The sequence below is a fragment of the Saccostrea echinata genome, unplaced genomic scaffold (assembly GCF_033153115.1).
Source record: "Saccostrea echinata isolate AGI-Se365-2 ecotype Australia unplaced genomic scaffold, CSIRO_AGI_Sech_v1 ptg000010l, whole genome shotgun sequence".
NCBI lineage: Eukaryota > Metazoa > Mollusca > Bivalvia > Ostreida > Ostreidae > Saccostrea > Saccostrea echinata.
The window spans coordinates 9,993,795-10,007,511 of record NW_026889759.1 but is presented as its reverse complement, the minus strand read 5'-3'; the positions used below and the strand labels follow the sequence as shown (position 1 = coordinate 10,007,511).

The following is a 13,717-nucleotide window of genomic DNA, read 5'->3' as shown; positions in this document are numbered from 1 at the left end:
GTGCACGTTGCATCCACACTGCATGTTAACCAACAATTACGTGGTTGCAATATGAGTTAATGCAAATTTACTATTAACATTGTTTTATAGTGCTTTGCAGAAGACTTCGCTCATGGCCGTATCTTCTAGTTCTCCGGAAGAAACTCGGTTTCGAAATATATATATATATATATATATATATATATATATATATATATATATATATATATATATATATATATATATATATATATATACATGTATATATATATATAATTTGTGTAATGAAATACTAGTAATAGTATTATAACTCCAGTGAACAGTTAAACGACCACTTTTGGTTTTGAGGTCATAAGGTCAAACACCAAGGTTGGACTTTCATATATTGCATAAAATGGTTTTCAGATGCTAACTTTAGTTCTCTGAGCTTTTCCAATGAAATGTTATATCATAACTCCCTAGAACTTAAAAAAAGGGGGAAAAAACTTGATTTTGAGGTCAAATGATCAAACGCCTAGGTTGGACATTCATATAGTGTATACAAGCTTATCTTTTAAAAAGATAGGTGAGCTAGCGCTGTAGCTATCATAAACCACAGAATGAGGTATCTAAATTATTGGATTAATTTGCTGAATCGATTAAGGGGACGACCATTTGATTCTGAGGAGGGGGGGGGGGTTCGGGTGGGGGGTCTGGCAAAATTTTTCGAGTAAGATTAATTATCTTCATGCCAGTCAAGGACAGATTATTTATTTTCAAGATGATCAAGGTCAGATTATTTATTTTCTTCTTCATTGAAAAAAACAAAACAAAACAAAAACAACAAAAAAAGTTCAAACGGGGACGGGGGGGGGGGATAAGAAGTAATAGTCAAGGACAGATTATTTATTTTCTTGCCGGTCGTGGAAAGACAGTTATTTATTTTCAACTTTTTGAGGACAGATTATTTATTTCCAAAATCTGCCCCCCCCCCTCAGAATCAAATGGTCGTCCATAATTATTAATAGGAAGACACAGTGGTACATGTACACTGGAGGTGGCGTTGGGGGAATGTGTCTTAATTCAGAATGGTGAATCTAGAGTGGGTTTTCACATTGGCAATGGCATGAATCATTAACTGTGCTTTAAGCATTCTGTAGTTTACTGTAATTTCAATACTGAAGTGAAAAATAAGAGATAAGTAGAAGCAATGAACACCTAGTTTAAAAATATTCCAGTGTGGTACTGTTTTGTAGCAATCGCATCCTTTCGGGCCTTTCCGGCAAGCTCGGAAAACATATCCGAGGTTGTTTTTCCGAGCTTGCCAGAAAGATCCAGGAAGATAGTTAAAAATAGCTAGTTTTTTTTATTATAGTTTTAAAAATTATAACTGATCTGTACAGTTTTGGCAGTCACTGTTACCTTTTGTACATTTATTTAAGATTAGACAACAAAACACGAAACTTCAGATCATATGTATTTTCAGATTAAAAAACGAAATTAATTGACATGGTACATTTATCTACAGTAGTCTTCCCAGAATGCCCTACCGTGAAGTCGAGCATACGTATTCCAGTAAAAAAGACTAACGTAGTTGCTAGCGCTCGAGAGCGCTATAGCAATAACAACCGGATCATTACTCGGGCTTTTCCGTCAAAAAATTAAAGAATTATAATACATCAGTGCTAATGCATTGTATCAATCGCTTCTCGTGTCTGTCCGACATACTCTGAAAGATTTATTGGGTTTTTTTTCTGAGCTTGCCGGAACTATCTAGGAAGGTACATGTAGTATACATGTACATGGTTAGCTGTAAGGAAAGCTAGCTTTTACCAGTTGATCTCTACAATCTTGGAATTATATGACCCAAATTTTTCTTGTATATTTAATCAGGCTAGACAATAAATTTAGAAATTCAGAATTCGGATCATATCTATTTTTTATGATAAAACGAAATTATCATCGTACAGTCTATCTTCAGTAGTTTTCCCAGAATGCCCGACCGTGAAGTCGAGCATGCGTATTCCAGAAATATAGACTAACGTAGTTGCTAGCGCTCGAGAGCGCTAGCAATAAAATCGTTTCCATGTGCTAAAGTTCTCTCTGAACTTGAGGTTTAAAACCTAAGTATGTTGATAACATTATCCAATTTAATTATTGGTTTTTAGGCTAAAAGTTGAAAGGTCAATTATACTTTTCTCTCCCTATCTGCAATTTTTAGGTCTTCCACCCATTTATTCTGTCTTAAAGCGGGTTCCCTGAAGTAGCTTGTTGATTTGTTAATTTGACATCAAATATGTATGCTAGTTTTCTCTTCGTAGGGGGTAATACTAGCATATAGTTTAAGATCGATCTTCAGTGTGCCTTCCGTATATATAAAGGTACAAATATCTAGTTTGTGTAGTTTGTAAAAGTGCTTTGAGAGACATTGAAAATTTGGAAACAGTGCCGTGTAGTGGCTAAATGAAACGAAAGTAAATTTTTCGTTTAAATTTATTTACCCAGTATTCTATATTTGTTGTAGTTATACCTTTGCCCTAAACTGAGAATGAAGTTTTTTGGTTATGTTAATCTTTGTGTGATTTAACTAACTTCCCTAACCTACTCTCTCAAATATATTTTAATTTATACCCAATATCCAATAATTAATTTATTTTTCTATTCCTCTTGAAATTTTAATGTTGTCATTTTTTTTTATTATAATTTGATTTATAATTATTTTAGTTAATTTGATTATACTTCTCCTTTCTTTCACTTACTATTCATTTCGCAGAACTAGCAATAACATCTTTTACTGGATAAAGGTACATAGAGCCAAAATGTGAGCAGGTCGACATTAATTCTTTAGTTCTTGTAAAATTTTCTAGCATTGGTAGGACTTTAAAAATTGTGATTATATAAAGTAGACATAAGACAAGTCGTTTATTTTTCGATAAAAGAAAAATTAGCAATTTTCGTTTAATAAACGACTTTTGTTTGTTTTTTTTTAAATATCATTCAATACCAAGTCTGAATGATTTTGTTGATCAGCGTTCCTTTCTTTTTGTTTGTTATAAATTTTTTGAAAGACGTTAAGAAGGATAAAATGTGTTGTTTTTAACTTCGACAACATTTTCAGGACACAGGGTCGATGTGCTATACAATAAACCAGAACAATCACACAAACATGTAGAATTACAAGTTGAAGTCAGTCATAGCAAAGTCCTTAGAACCTGTGTATATCTTTGCTACGAATTCTTAAGAGTATATGTTGCGAATTTGCAATTTCCCTTTGTATGACTACCGAATATGCTCATTGAATTTTTAAATACTTTTAAAACCTACTTTGGAGAACTTTTATAAACTTTTATAAAATTTTAATTATAAATACTTAAGAAAAATATCTCAATTTCATATTAATTTCTAATTTCTGAGACCTGAAAAAATTGTTAAAGATGTATGTCTCATTACTTTTAACGTCTACGGGACACAAAATAAACTCGTTATATCCATAAGTCGTTAAATTTGAGTTAATTTTACAAGGTATAGTTAAGAATAACGCCAGGGACCTCCAGAATTTTCGCTTTCTTCATAAATTCACTGTATCCATGTCCGAACGTACAAAACGAATTTTACTGTACATGTATATTTTTAATTCATAAATTAGCATACTTTGCACCTGTAACTAGAACTGGTGCTGTTTCATTCCTATCATGTTATCTAATATAAAAATGCTGAAAAAAATTAAATTTCATATTCCTTGAAGTATAAATGGGACACCAATAGGTAATGTAAGCCAACGGCGTACAAGGTACGCAGAAGTATGATTGGAGAAACATAGTTAGCCCACAGTGTCAGAGTATCTCGTCATTTCAGACTGTCCACTACTGACCAAATAAAATTCGATAAATACTCGAGAAAAAAAGGCATCACTAGAGTAAATAAGCACTGGACTGTTTACAAATTGCAGCAGAAATTCAAATCAATACTGACTGGCTCCAAAAGATCACGTATGAGATTGCAATTCATTGTAACAACACAAGAAAATATCAATAATCACACTGTATTTTATGCGTGTGAAGCAATTACATGGCAAGAAATTCAAAGATAAAATAATAATTGCGATCCCCCACTGCAATATTGTCAAAACAGTTAACTGACAGAAAATTAAACAAATTGTATACATATGCATAAACATATTAATCCGTGAACCATTTTCTGGTTAGAACACTCTACGACTAGCTCCGTACAATTTACTTCATCCAGGAGTCAATTAGTTTCTTTTATTTTAATTTTGGTAGTCGTAAATAACGGCAAGATCGCAAAGAATCAAAATCTTCATCAAGGTGGGGTTCTGGTGCTTTCTTTAAACTCCGGGTGCCATGGTACAACCGTTCAAACACGTTCCTAACTAGATAATCCATTTTCTCATTAGATGACACACGTTTTGTCAAATCTAGATCAAGAGAATGTTTGGTATTATTTTGTTTCATGCATTCCCAAGGTGAAGTTTTATTTCCTCCTCTGTGATCATGATCAGTTTCGTTGTCACCATCCGATACTGGGGTCTCGACTTGGCAATGGTCAGGAGGCTTTAACTGTAAGCTCTGCATCCGTTCATTATACGAAGGTAGAGGGGGTATACAGGGGAGACAACTTTCTGTTCGACTTCTGCGCAGTGATCCCTGTAGGTGGCGCACTGAATGACTTGTTCCGCGTTCTATGGTCTCTATCGTCGTTTCTCCGGCATGTCTTGTCTCCCCTAGGTCTGCTTTCTTACAATTTTCTCTTCTAATACGAAAACTCCTTCTTTTCGTCAAAATTGATTTCTCTTTTCTTTTGATATCAAACAATGTTTCTTCTCTCTCACCATCAAGTCGGGACAGTCGCACACGTAAACCATTCTTCTCCATGTTGTTTCTGTTCTGCGCCTGTCTTCTCGTCTCTGCACTCATGCTGTAAAATGAACATACAGAATTCCTGGACCTTCCTTAGGTTTTATGTGATATTACCGGATTTCCGACTCTAACTCCGCATCATCATAATGTGTCCATAAAATTGTGGTAGAAAGTGAAGGAAGTCTGCACCACCAGTTTTTACTTTGTTCTTTCTTTAATATTCCTTCACACGCACTATGACTCGTTTTCCTTGAAAGAAATAAAAATATCGGTATCTGGGTACAATCAATTTCATTACACGTAATTGTACTTTATAAATGTCCAGAGAAAACCCACGTGACCTAGCTATCAGATTATGTGAGCAATAATTACAATTGCTTTGCAGGAAAACAAGACCATATAATTTGCAAACATTATTTTATAAATAATGTACCAATTAAGGTTTCCGTTTATCTGTCTGATCACATACACGTATGTATAATATTTACATTATTAGAAAGAAGGATGTCTTGTACCATTTATATTTGTGGCTGTCGGGTCACTGCGATTACAGTAAAAACCATTCATAAAATACATGCACATATACAAGTCCATAACTTTAAGCAATGGAGCAAAAAAAAAAAGATTCCTTGTCTTGTCTTTCATTCAGGTGTTCTCATTTCAAAGTTTATTGGTTGTGGTCACAGTGTTACATTCAAAACAAAGAAAACAGTTTTTGCATGGTTTAACAAGTGTATTGGGTTTTTTTCTCTCACAATTTCTTTCGTATAATAGTATTTTTGTATTAAAGTTTGCAGGAGTTTGTCTTCGTTTGAGATTAGATACACTACACTAGGGTTATCTATCAGAACCTTAAACTTGTTGCAAACTTTGGATAAAAAGTATTATATGAATCATCCTCACAACGCCAGGAGTCCCAGGTGCACTCGTGGTCGTGGGACCGTGGTCAGAAGTGGACTCAGGCCATCTGATATTGTGAGGACGTTATAGAATGGGTATCTTAAAGTAACTCTTGTCAGAATAATGACGTCACAATTATCGTATGTTTAAAGTCTATCTCTGTTGACACATGTTTTCTGCATTAATAAACCTAAATAATATATTAATAATCATATTAATAAAACTCTTAATTATTTTACATTTTTTTGGTATGAAGTGTTTTAAATGCAAATAAGACATTTTTGGAGCTTAAGATTTGCTGTAAATTACTGCATAATATTAATATCTAATAAATATAATAAATATCTAATAAACCATTTCAAGGAAAGTCAGTAGACATTTCGATTTTTTATCGCTACTGGTCAGAGACCATACATTGGTAAGGTGTCCGTAGTCCGTTCGTCTGTCTGTCTGTAAACAATTTTTCAAAACGCTATTCCTTGTACAGTTTTAGTCCAATTTCTGTAAGTCTTGGTACACAAGTAGTCTGTACTAAGATACATAATTCTGTATATTTGTTTTTGATTTCGACAAACAGTGTTGTCATGGTGACTAAAAATGGACATTTCTATGAAATTCTTTTAAAATGTTACTCTTCCTACGGTTTTTGTCCATTTTCAATAAGATTTAGTACACAAGTAGACTTTATCAAGATAAGTATTTCTGATTATCTTTTTTGTTTATTTTGGCAATCGGTGTTGTCATGGTTACTAAAAATAGAAATTTCTTTGAAATTCTTTCAAAGTGCTATTCCTCCTACAGTCTTGGTTCAATTTCAATAAGACCTGGTACACAAGTAGACTTTACTAACATACATAATTCTTTTTAATAATTTCGACAAATGGTGTGGTCATGGTTACTAAAAATAGTAATTTCTTCAAATTCTTTTATAACATTTTTGATCCATTTTCAATAAGACTTGGTACACAACTAGACTAAGATGCATAATTCTATATATCGATTTTCAATTTTACATATTCAATATTTCAATAAGTCTTGGTACACAAGTAGACTATATTAACATTCTTAATTCTGTGTATCGGTTTTTGATTTTGACCTACAGTGTTGCCATGGTTACAAATAATAGAAACTTGAAATTCTTTCAAAACGCTATTCCTCGTACAGTTTTGGTCCAAATCCAGTAAAACAGTACACATGTAGATTATACTAAGTACCAGTAGAGCTACGGTCTCTTCAGAGACTTCATTTTTTTTTTGAATTATGAAAATAAAATAAAAAAGAAGAAATTTCTACCTGATTCTTTTTGACCTGATTTATAAGATATTTATATTATACATATAAGTATAAGCATAAGTTTAAGCCTCAAACTGTCTTACTAGTATTTGAAACCAAAACTTTTCTCTCTTCTCTGGGGAAAAATACAAAGAAAATCATATAAAGTAAGTTACAGCTGATACTGTTTTTTAATGCCGAAATTATACGTCATAAGAATAATATTATTTTAAACATCCATGAAAAAATATTTAGTGAGGTATTCTCCTTAAGTGTTCAGTGAAAGCATCCTGAGGTAGTGTAGATTCAAGTTTCTTTGAATCAGGACATGGGTATTTTGGGACCACAATTGGCAATTAAAAGTTTTACATTAAAATCTTCTTCTCAAGAACAGCAAAGCCATGATGATATAGACATATTTATATGGAAGCATCCTCAAGTAGTGTAGATGAAAGTTTGTTCAAATTATGATCCGGGAGGGGGGGGGGCACAACACAATCAAATTATGCATAGGAATTTTGAAGATTAAAAAAAATCTTCTGAAGAAGAATCAGCAAATCCATGATAAATAATATTTATATGGAAGCATCTTCAGGTAGTTAAGATTCAAGTTTTTTTTAAATCTCAAATCATGAGCACCAGGGGAAGTTTGCAGACACAATGGGAATTAAAGCTTTACATAGGAATATATAAGATAATCTTAATTTTAAAAATCTTCTCCAGAACAGTGATATTTATATGGAACATTCTTGAATCACATATTCAAGTATGTTAAAATCATAACACACAGGGGTAGGGCAATCAAATCTTTACTTAGAAATATATAAGAAAAATTTCTAAAGGACAGCAAAGCCTTGATTTGTAATAGTTATATAGAAACATCCTCAAGTAGTAGATATTAAAGTTTATTCAAAGTATAACTTTAGGTGTGAGGTTGGGCCACAATATGTGATCAAAGTTTTACAAAGGAATGACTGGGAGAAAATTTGCTGAAGAAGAGCAGCAGAGCTTGTGTACTAAATCTTATTGAAAATGGACAAAAACTGTAGGAAGAGTAACATTTTAAAAGAATTTCGGAGCATAACAAAGATCTGATTTTAATCAGATTGCAGGGCCATAGTGACTCAGGTGAGTGCTGTAGCCCATGGACCTCTTGTTATTTTAAATATCTTGATTTTTAACAAAAGCATTATTAAAGATGCAGGTTTGTTTTTTTCAAATACAAACATAGTAAAAATTTTAAAATCAACCTACTGAGTAAAAGTTTTATCAAATGGAATCTTTTCTCTGTTAAAGGTCTTGAGACCAGATTTTGTAAATTCCAACATCAATGCACTTTAATACTCTCTCAGATGGCTGCAATAAAAAATACTCAGATTTTCATGTTATTGTTTATTTGACATCACATTTGAAGATTCACACAGATATCAGATTTGTTACGTATATAGTTCAAAGTCATTGGACTTAATTCTTTTTATTAAATAGCTTAGCAAACCAGAGAGATAAAGAAAGACTGTTTTCCATAGTGTTTACCTGATTCATAGAATTATGAAGTAGATTTAAGATTTGATTAAGCTTCCAATGTCATTTCACTATAAAATTTTCCAAGATGGATACAATGAAAAGGTTACTCAAATTTAAATGTGATTGCTTATATGATTTACTTTGTAAAGTTTCACTGTCATTTCACTGCAATACTCTCAAAACAGCTGCAATAAAAAGTACTCAGATTCACATTTGGTGGTGGTGGTGGGGGGGGGGGGGTTATTTCACATCACATTCTGCATATGTACATGTTACCGGTAGTCCTCACTGCACTTCACTAGGGGAGTAATCAAAAAACAACAACAACAGTATATGCATTGTAGCGCATTGTAAGAGGACGCTAGGATTTATTTATAACAGCAAACAGACCAGTACTATTATAGTAAAATGTAAACCCAACTATGCTTCCCTCGCCGCCCAGGAAAAACCATAGATAAAAAATTTGTGTGTAAAAAACTATGGAAACCTGTAAGTCCGCAGCAATTGCGAGGTAAACAAAATGAATGGCGGACTCATTCTTACAAACCTATGTATAATATGTAAATTAAAAAAAAAACCAAAAAGTCTACAAAACCTGTGTCTGTTGCCAAGTGCCGCTGGTTACAAAAAACGTTGTGACAGACCTCACAACGTACATCTAAACCTAACGAAAACACATTTTGCATATATCTACATATTATAAAAACCTTAATTGATGTTGCTCGCATAAGTCGGCGGCAAGAATGACAACTTATAAAACCAGTTCCCTACTACACATCAAAATTCTATCGGTCAATTTCTTACAAATACATGCTACATGTATATGAACATCTTGTCATTTTCCAGCTATACTATCATAGAGCAGGGAAATACCTTTTTTTCCCTTCAAAACATCAATGAAAGATAGGAAGGACCACAATTTGGAAAATGCAAGGCATTGGGTGAAAATCACACTTTTTCCTCTAAAGGTAACAGATCCTTAATAAAGGGCACGGATCCTTAATACTAGTTCCTAGATCCTCAACACAAGTTCACAGATACTCAACATAAGTCCCAACACAAGTTCACAGATAATCAACATAAGTCCACAGATCCTCAACATAAGTACACAGATCTTACCATGAAGTCACAGATCCTCAACACAAGTTCTCAGATCCTTCACACAAGGTCACAGTTCCTCAATACAAAAGTTCGCAGATCCTTCACACAAGGTCACAGTTCCTCAACACAAGGTCATGGATCCTTCACACAAGTCACAGCTCCTCAACACAAGGTCACAGATAACAGAATCACAGATCCTTAACACAAGATCAAGAATCCTTCACACAAGGTCAAGATATAGTTATATATCTCCCTCTGTAATAAATGTCTCTCCTTACATTTCTGTTGCTCCATGACATGACATGAATTTTTCTGATGTGTTGCATTGCCTTCTTTGTTCCACAAACATGATGACCGATCAGATGAGTCATTTTGAAGTGTTCTATCAAAAAAAGTATGTAAAAAAGTCCATGTACGTATTTTTAAAGCATAATGTTTTAAAGCATGAAAATGCACTTGTATGACCCTTTCACATGTCCGATCAATGTATAATTAAAGATTTAGATATTAGTGAAAAAATTCAATCAAATGAAAAAGGGCGTTAAAAATAGCTTGGAGTGATTTATTATTTGTCTCACTACAGGAGAGAGTTTGTTAAAATCAAAAAGTACATGAGAGGATTTCGATCATTTATAAATTCCTAAATGAGGAGGATCATACAAATATTAACTTGTCTGGCATGGATAAACAGGATTTCTTGAAACTGCAATACGTACTGTACAAAATACACTGACACTGATGTTTCATCATCCAGCAGCTAAGATACTAACGTTTAAATGAGGTTTTGACTTTCACTTTCTTAAAGATTTATTTTTTTACACACAGAGTCATAATTCAAAAGGTTAAATTCTGTATTTAAAAAGGTTAAATTCTGTACTTAAAAAGGGGCAATAATGCAGTGTTATTCTTGAGAGTAAATTTTTTCCTCTATGTTTTCTCCTACATTTCTATGTAAGCCCTCTGACCTCATCAGAGCAAGAATGAAACAATTCCAAAACCTTCACCTTTCCAAAACTATCATAGCTAAGAGTAAAGTTTCAAAGTTTCATCCACCAAGCTGTCACAAGAATAATGGGACTAAATCATATTAACATTTCCAAAATTTTAATAAATTCTACAAAAATCGGAGAAAAAAACTGTACTCATTATAAAAAATAATAACTGAGGTATAAACAGACAATGGAATTATATCTCACACTAGGATCAAAGCTTGCCTAACCATTCTTCTATTTACACAAAGAGTTAGGGTGTAAAATGAAGAAATCATTAAACTTACCATTATCTCCATGGTTGGCTGCAGTCTATCCTTGCTCTCAGCACTCTCACTGACAATTGTGTTATCCTCACAGTAGGATTGAGACTTGCTTACCCAGCCATTCTCTTAATAACACAAAAAGTCAGAATGTTAAAGAAGTGAAGTACAGACAGCTGCTATTATCAAGTTAAAATAAAAACCAGGGATCTTAAAATGCAACAATGCAGTTTTTTTCTTACCGACTTTGCCAATGTTGGCCCCAGGTCAAAGCTGGGCAATGGACTCCTTTTCTTCTTTTCTTCTGTCAAGCGGCCTTCGTCCTCTTCAAGGGTCCTGCTACTCCTCTTCTTGGGTCCTGAAACTCCTCTTCTTCTGTTGGCAGACCTTGGTCCTTCTTCTTGTATTCATGGATCCAGCTGCTCCTTTTCTTCTCTGATCCAACCTTAGTCCTCCTCTTCATGGGTCCTGCTGCTCATCTTCTTCTGTCTTTTGGCCTTGGTTCTCCTTTTCATGGGTCCTGCTGCTCTGCATCCTTTCAATTACAAAACAACAGGTGCAATCCTGATTCAGACAAATTCAACTAAAAACCAGATAAGGGAATGTGTGCAAGAAGGAGAGCAAAAATCTTACCTCATCTTTAGTGGTAGCTGCACTTGAATGGGAGACAAACTCCTCCTCACTATAGGTTCCAGGTCAGCGTAAACATCCTTCTGCTAACAAAGCAAAACAAAGACATCAAAGAAACATGAAGACTTTATATAAAGTGAGAAAGAGGCATAAAAAATTTACAGAGTCCCAAGAGCATGTCCAGTTCTAATCTTACCTTAACTTGGGGAGTTGGCTGCAGTCGATTCTTCCCTTGCAGCTTCTTCTTCTGCATGAGAATTTCTTCTTGACCTCTTGATCCCTAACAGCCCAACCTTCTAACTGTTGACAGAAACAGTCAAATTGTCAATAAATTGCAAAGATTTAATAAACACAGAGATCATTACTGATAGTGGACAGAGTGCAAGATGTGCATTTCATCTTACCCGCATGTCTGAGATTGACTGCATTTCGTCACTGAACGCCCGCTTGGGTGACAGTCTACTCTTCTTCGGCAGAACGAGGCCAGTCTAACCCTGTACCTCTTAACAAAGATGTCTACATGTCAAAGCAAAAGCAATATTTCCTCAACACAGAGAGAGTAAGGAAGTCAACAGAGTGCAATATACAAATTGCATAATTTACTATCAATGCTTAGGCTAGCTCCGGTCCATCGCTGAACTCTTTGCACTCCTTCCGAAAGGCCACAGTCTGCTCTTCGTCTTGGATCAATACCAGTCTAACCCTGACCAGTAAACATTTTGAGGAGTGACAGAAGTGTGCCAGACTAGTGAAGTTAATGAAGTTAATTGAAATAAAGTTGATAGAGTGCAACATGTGCACATTGTATCTTATCGTCTTTACTTGGCTACAGTTGACCTTTGAACTCAGAGCACTCTTGCTTTTAAGAGACAGTCTCCCCTTCAAAGCTGGAGATAGAGGATTGTTCCATACCGAATCTCTGTGGAAAAAAGACAGAAGTTCAATCGTCATCAAGTGAGAATGATAACAATTTTACACAGTATAGGTGTTAAAACTTAAATCTTACCCTCTCGTTACTGAAAGACAGTAGTGAAGCAGCTTCGAACTTGAATTTTTCACCAATGTTGGCCGCCAAACATAGCTGGGCAATGTAATACTCTTCTTCTCTTGGTTGACCTGGGTCCTCCATCGAAGTCACTAGTCGGAGGCCCTGAAAATATACAACTGAAAGAAGGTTAGTAAAAATCAAAATAATAAAACAAAACACAGAAATTCACGCGCACAAAATCATTACATGAAAATTAAATAAAAAATAAGTTAGCAAATGAAGACAATTAGGTCAGGAAAGGTCAAACAGGGAGAGGGAAGGGGGAGGGAGGAAGGTGGATGGTTAGTTATGTTAGAGTAGGGAGGGGATAAGAGACAGAAAGAAATAGATGAAAAAGCTTCTCTATTAGGCTTCCTGGTCGCGGAATAGGATCCTTGCGCTGTTCATCTGATGGGCCCTCTCGGTCTGCATCCTGTCAATTGGAAATCAATAGGTCAAGGCCTGCTATGGTCAACAACTATTGGCATGCTCATGAAAGGGTGCATCAAATAGAGTCTAATTCTTACCGCATCTTCAGGTGGTGACTGCAGTTGAATGGGATCTCCTAGCTTAGGCATCTGGGTCAGCCTAAACATCTTTCTGTTAAAAATTAAACCAAAACAAGACATCAAAGAAACATGAAGACTATATATCAAGTGAGATAGAGTCATTCAAATTCACAGAGTTCAAAGAGCAAGTGCAATTCCTATCTTATCCTAACTTGGGGTTCTAATGGAAATCAGGAAATTCAAAGTGCAACAATTGCAGTTTCTTACTTACCGCTTTCCTAAATGTTAACAGCCGGACATTGCTGGGAAATGGACTCCTTCTTCTCTTGGCCGGCCTGGCTCCTCCCGCATCGTCTCTCGTCGGAAGCCCTGAAAATATACAACTGAAAGAAGGTTAGTAAAAATCAAAATAATAAAACAAAACACAGAAATTCACGCGCACAAAATCATTACATGAAAATTAAATAAAAAATAAGTTAGCAAATGAAGACAATTAGGTCAGGAAAGGTCAAACAGGGAGAGGGAAGGGGGAGGGAGGAAGGTGGATGGTTAGTTATGTTAGAGTAGGGAGGGGATAAGAGACAGAAAGAAATAGATGAAAAAGCTTCTCTATTAGGCTTCCTGGTCGCGGAATAGGATCCTTGCGCTGTTCATCTGATGGGCCCTC

The 13,717-nt window shown here is 34.8% G+C and overlaps 1 long non-coding RNA gene across 1 annotated transcript; it reads right to left on the bottom strand.

Moving 5' to 3' along the window:
* Positions 1-11,132: 11,132 nt before the first annotated feature.
* LOC133184711 (uncharacterized) lies at positions 11,133-12,645 on the bottom strand. The gene is made up of 5 exons (XR_009720849.1): positions 12,521-12,645; positions 11,919-12,433; positions 11,711-11,814; positions 11,518-11,600; positions 11,133-11,419 (listed from the first exon to the last, which is right to left on the bottom strand). It is a non-coding gene; the product is annotated as an uncharacterized LOC133184711 (long non-coding RNA).
* Positions 12,646-13,717: the final 1,072 nt, after the last annotated feature.